The 6,000-nt window shown below is 46.8% G+C and overlaps 1 long non-coding RNA gene across 2 annotated transcripts in view; it reads right to left on the bottom strand.

Moving 5' to 3' along the window:
• Positions 1-281: 281 nt before the first annotated feature.
• The window catches only part of LOC102004298, a 156,020-nt gene continuing 150,301 nt past the window's right edge, over positions 282-6,000 (bottom strand). For both annotated transcript variants that reach the window (XR_001234297.1, XR_001234298.1), the window contains exons 6-7: positions 3,411-3,543; positions 282-1,486 (exon numbers count right to left, since the gene is read on the bottom strand). This is a non-coding gene — a long non-coding RNA (uncharacterized LOC102004298). The remainder of the gene's footprint in view (positions 1,487-3,410; positions 3,544-6,000) is intronic.

Raw genomic sequence — 6,000 nt, 5'->3', positions numbered from 1 at the left:
GTGATTGGACTCCAAAGTTACTGGTTGGCGGTTGCCAGGGTGAGGCTGGATCTGGCTTTTCTCACGTAACCTAACAGATGGGAGCTGAGCAGGTGGAGAAATGCCCGCCGCGGGCAAAGCCAGGCCTTGGTGCCCTGCGGATGAGCAAGCCTCGGCCCCAGCGCAAGGCAAGAAGGGGGATATGTGGAAAGAGTTCCTGGAAAGCTGCCTTGGGCCTCCCTCACCCAGGCCCCCATTCTGTCGGGCAGCTCCCCCGCACTTACTGGAAGACTTGGCCCCTCGGTACCCAACCACGGAGACAGTAAAGCCGGCTGTGCCTGGGGGCCGGACACTCTGTGCTTTGCAAAGATATAGCCTTCTAGGAAAACAAAATTTTATTCTCAGTTCATTCACAGATTCATTTCTGCTATCTCCGGGTTCAGATAAACCCAGAGCCAGAGGCTGGTCACTTTGATTATACTTGAGGATTGAATAAATATGTCTTCTGTTTAATATTCAAGAAACTCGTCAAAGGAGGACAATTCATCTTGGGGCTAGGTTTCGCCTTATCGCCGTGGCTGTGAGAGGAAGACCTGAAGAAAAGCTATGCATTCAAGTGAGGGGCAGCGTATGGAAACCGCCTGGGGAGAGAGCCCCTAGCCCTCACACTCCTTTGTGCTTTGGAGGTTGAGACAAGCTTACAAAATATCTCCTGTTCCAGCCCCAGAAGGGAGGTGGTGACACCCTGTGATATTTTCAGTGAAAGAAAACACATAAATGTTCAAGAAACAGCCTGGAACAATCAGGGTCATAATTCCTGGCTGCAGCAAACGGAAGGGCGGGAGCAAAAGAAGCCACGCAAGAGTAATTAGGCAATTGGTGACCGCGGGTCTGAGCCTGCAGTCACTGATAAACACCACATAAAATTTTTAAGGACCACACTGCAGGAAACAGAGCTTTGATATCTGAGAAGCAGTCAGACTTTGCCCTTGTGAGGAATCAACTCCAAGCTTGTAAAATACACCTGTGATTCCAGCATGATTTTATTGTTGTTCAAATGAACACGCTCAGCGTTCCCTCGCAGGCCTGTAGTTTGTAACTGCCATTTGTGCGTCTTCTTTTGAGGCATTGGCTTCTTGGTACAATGGGGACACTTCAGGGACAGTGAAAATAGTTTTACTCGTTGCTGTGTCCTGGGAACCCAGGGTGACATTAAATCCAGGGGCAGCTAACACTTCCCGGAGAAATAAATCCAAGAGATATAATTTTTTCTTACGCCCTGTAAGACTCTGCTTTCAAACAGCTTCGCTGTCTCAAAGCCCCCTCTCCACTCTGGTTTCATGGCACTGGCTTTGCATTTCAGCTGCCATGTGAAGAGCCAGTCTGCAGGGGACTCCCACCACCGGAAGCACAAGGAAGAATTCTTGCGTCCCCAGGGCGGGCTGTCCTTTCCCATTCTGTGGCCACATTTTCCCAAGCTCCTGCATCTTGTAGCTGAGCATCTTGGCTAAAAGAAAAGAAGGAAGGCAGAGACAAAGGAAGATGAGGGAACCCGACTGTAAATCATGGTAGATTTTATTTCTTTCTCCTTGATGAAGTGGAGATGGAATCTAACACTCAGCCATAGAAAGGCCTACAAAAGAAACAGATAACCTCATCCTAGGTCTCAGGACTTCACAGCAGTGTTGGCAGCATGAAAATGCTCCTGCCTCTAGCTGAAATGCCCTGCATCTTATTTCCACATCTGGCTCCTTCCTACCTGTTCCTCCAGATCAACTTCCAAACCATCCTCCCAGCCCCACAGGCATGAGACACTGCTTAGTGTCCTGTGTAAGAGCACAGACTCCAGCCAGACTCCTTGCATTCACACATCAACAACGCCACTCGGCAGCTGTGCAACCATGGGAAAGGCTCTCAACCTTGCTGTGCCAAGTATTGTGACCTACAAAATAAGGATACAGATAGCATCTATGTCACAGTCCTTCAAACTGTCTGTCAATGTATGTGCAGCGCTTACAGAGTACCTAGCATATAACAATTACTCAGTAATTGTTGACTACCCTACCCCCCATTATTACCCTGTTTCCTTTCTGACAGGATTATTCACATGCTCCCTCTTGGCACACCCATTCTTATAATATTAGGGCTGGGGATATAGCTCAATGGCACAGTGCCTGCCTGGTAAGCGCAAGGTTCAGAGTTCGATTCCCTATACCAAAAAAAAAACAGCCCAATCATTCTTATGAGATCTATTTTGGTTTGTATTCTTATTTGAAACCATATCTGTTCTTTAAGGGAAGATTTGGAACCCTATTCTTTTTAATTTTTTTTTCTTAAAGCTATCTCATAGAGACGAGGGATTGAGTACCATCTTGTTTCCCTGAAAATAAGCCCTAGCTGGTTGTTACCATAGTGATGGCCAGTGTCACATGGACGATTACATCTTGAGGTTCTCTTGCTTGGTGGCTACTCTATAAGGCAGGGAAGGCAAGATTAGGGTGGTTGTGGTTGGCATTTTTGATCTTTAGTTTTCAAAGTTGATTGTTTTCTGGGTAGGTCTGATTTTGGGGGAAACACAATAACTGAATGAAGAATCAAAGACTTAAAATGAAAGGAAATAAAAGGGGCATGAGGATATTATGCAGAGTGTTTGCCAAACATTTGAGAGGTCCTGGGTTCGATACTCAGCATAAGAGGGAAAAAAAAGATATGGCAGGATATGCAGCCTCTGTTCGATATGTACTCATGGACTATAAAAGGAAAAGTCAAACAAATGCCACAGAGGGCTTGCATTTTGAAAGAAAGGCATGAAACCAAGAGAGGGGAAAGAACCCAGGCTGCCCCAGGTCAAGGAATGATGTGAGGAGAGCAGTTGCCACCAACTCAGATGTGTGTGGAGCAGGTGAGTGCAATTGTGGAAAACTTTCTCCAAATCTCTAACCTCAGGAAATACTGCCTTATGGGGTGAGAGTTCACATCTTCCTTTGGCACCCGAATTCTCTCATCCTTTGTCCCCCCAGCCTGCAGCCCACACTGTCAGCTCCTTGCACTGCAGCCCTAATGCCCAGGACGGAGTAAAAGACAAACCCAGAGGCCCTGTGCTGTCCACCATACGGTGTAAGGGACACGTATGTCCTCAACAACCTCTGCTTCTGGTCCCTAGCCCTGAGCCCTCTCCCCCTCCCCCTCCCCCTGCTTCCTATGAGCCCTGTGTGACATTCTCTCCACCACAGTAGCAATGAACACTCCAGGAGGGGCCTCTTGATTGCGCCCCCTCTGCACCCAAGGGAGAGAGTCCCCGCACTCTAAGCGGCTCATGAAGGAGTAATTTACACACGTCCACCAGAGCGGGATTCTCATCAGCCAGCGCTCATCAGCCAGCACCTCAGAAATGACTCAGGCTGCTGAAGCTGGAGGTGAGCGCTACCCACCTGCACTGAAGGTCACCTGGGAGATGGTAGAGGTGGCATCCAGCGCATCTGCTCAGAGAAGGCGGTTGTCACATGCTGTCCTACGCATCTTGCAGGTCCACCTCACTGGATTTCACAGTGCAAAAGCCAAAAGCTACAATGTGAGTAGGAAGGGAAAGGTTAACAGGACAGGTGCTGTTCAGTTCAGTTCACTGCATGAAAATACCAAACAACTCCCTTCTCACTTTCCGTTTCACTGTAACATTGCTGATTTAAATAAAAGCTGAGGGGAAAAAAAAGAAAAGAAAAGCTGAGAAGAAAATTAACCACAATCTTTAATCAAGTTGTGTAGAATATGGCTGTTTGGAATGTTACGATCTGACATGTCTGTAACAATAAATGCAGGCATGAATAGTATGAAGACTGTTACCACAGATTTTTCTTCCTCTGCTTTGGATTTTCTACTACCATCCAGCCACAGATGTCCAATAGCTAGCCACCTCCGTGACACTTGGGCCTGCAGAATGACCCAAGAAGCCAAACAGAAGGCACTGGCATATTTCTTACTGAAAAAGACTTTGAAGTCCTGGAGCTTGAAAGACTCCATGTAATTGCAAATTGTCATCATAATACAAATATGTCTGGGGAGACAAGTCCAAGGGAAAAGTGGATTTTCACCAAGGACTGAGCCCTTGAGTTCCATGATCAAACACACATTTCAAATTTCCCAAGCCTGGCGTGTTCACACCCCAGCATGTGCGGTCCGTCTGGAAGACATGGTCAGCAGAGGCAGACAGGGACTGCTGACCAGAGGGACCTGGACGCTAGGATAGGCCTGCTGCTACCAACAGCGTGGGATTCGGTTCAAGCTGCTGAAGTCCTTTGAACTTGTTGTCTATTGTGAAAGCCCTCTGAAGGAGAAGAAAGGGCTATGTCATAGAGCTGGACAAGGAATCAAACAGTAGTTGCACAACTTGGGATGTCCCTTTGGTCACTGCCCTGACATTTCCGTGCCATCCTCAGATACATAAACCGTAAGAATCAAATCAAACAATAGAAGAATATCAAAATGTGTTCAAAGAAGATTCTCTGTCCACCTCTTCATAACTGTCTTGATTTAAGATCCATATCAGATTCAGGAGAATAGATACGCTCTCTCTCATGACTTCTGTCATCATTGTCAGCATTTGTTATGGTAGCAGCACACTTGCTGACCTGCTACACTTACAAAGCTCTGTACTAGGAAATCAGAGAGAATATAGAGGCCCCTAGTCATGGTGTTCATGAGGGTTTTACTGAAAGATAAAACATCATTTATGCCAGGCATGGGAGCAAACACCTATAAACTCTGAAGCAGAAGGATCACAAGGTTAAACCCAGCCTGGGCAACTTATGACTCAAAATTTAAAAGCAAAAATGAAAGGGCTAGACATGTAGCTCAGTGCAAAGGCTCTGGGTCCAATACCCAACACAGAAAATTTTTTTCATTGATATAAATAATAACACAACAAAACAAGGACCAGATGGTGGCCTGGATATGAATAGATGGTTTGGTCAAAATTTAAGTGCCCTGCATATAGGTAAGGCTGTGCTTTGACCCTTTGTAACCCTGTGCTTTGAACTTTTATAGCCCCGTGCTTTGAACCTTGTTCCCTTCCACATTCCTAGGAACTACTCCCCATCACCATCCCTTGTTTTTCCAATATATACAACCAGCTCCCCTCCACTAGGTACTTGTTATATGCCGGATCTTTAAAGGCTCAAGTATTTTCCACTCAAAACAAAATCTTCATCCAGTCTCTTCCTGCTCCTGCCCCCAGCCACTATTCTTAGGCAAACACTTCCAAAGACTCATCCATCCTGATTCTCTCCATTCCCTCCTTCTCACTTACTCCATAAACCTAACCTGCCAGCCCCCAGCCAGGGGACCAGCCACTAAGGTGAGCAGGGACCACCTGCTATCAAACCATAGGAACACTTTGCAGTCCACATTCTTCTTGACTCCTCAGCAGACTTTCATTCGTAAGTAAGCAATTTTACTGATGCAGACAGCCAAGTGCAAAAATTATGAACACAAATGTTTATATATGAATGCACCCCTTACAATAGCCATTTGGATAACCAAAACATTGCCATCTCCTTAGAAGCCCCCAGTGGCCCTGCTAGTTGCTACCCCTTCCAAGAGGTAACCACTAGCAGTGGCTATTGAGCATGTCTTCCAGACCCCACCGAAACTGAAGCACTCGTTCCTCAGCTACGAGCAGGGTCAGGGACCAATAGCTCACAACCTAGTCAGTCTCCCAAGATTTCCTGAGATGAGTAAGACCTTACTCAAGGTCCTGCACCTCCAGGAGGCATCCTGCACCAAAGGAGTGGTTGTCATATAAACAACTGAGGCATAACGATCCACCCATCCCCACCCCACCCCAGGGGTAGTGGCACACGCCTGTATTCACAACACCAGGGAGGCTGAGGAAGGGGGATTGTTATGAATTCAAGGACAGCCTGTGCTACATAGTGAGCTCAAGGCCAGCCAGGACTCCATAGATAGACCCTGTCTCAAAAATAAAAATGATAACAAGATCCAGTCCCCCTCCCCCTACCCAGTGGA

This window comes from Chinchilla lanigera, unplaced genomic scaffold, assembly GCF_000276665.1.
Source record: "Chinchilla lanigera isolate Chin_1 unplaced genomic scaffold, ChiLan1.0 scaffold00024, whole genome shotgun sequence".
Classification (NCBI taxonomy): Eukaryota; Metazoa; Chordata; class Mammalia; order Rodentia; family Chinchillidae; genus Chinchilla; species Chinchilla lanigera.
The sequence above is the reverse complement of the archived record's forward strand: the minus strand, read 5'-3'. Positions and strand labels throughout refer to the sequence as shown.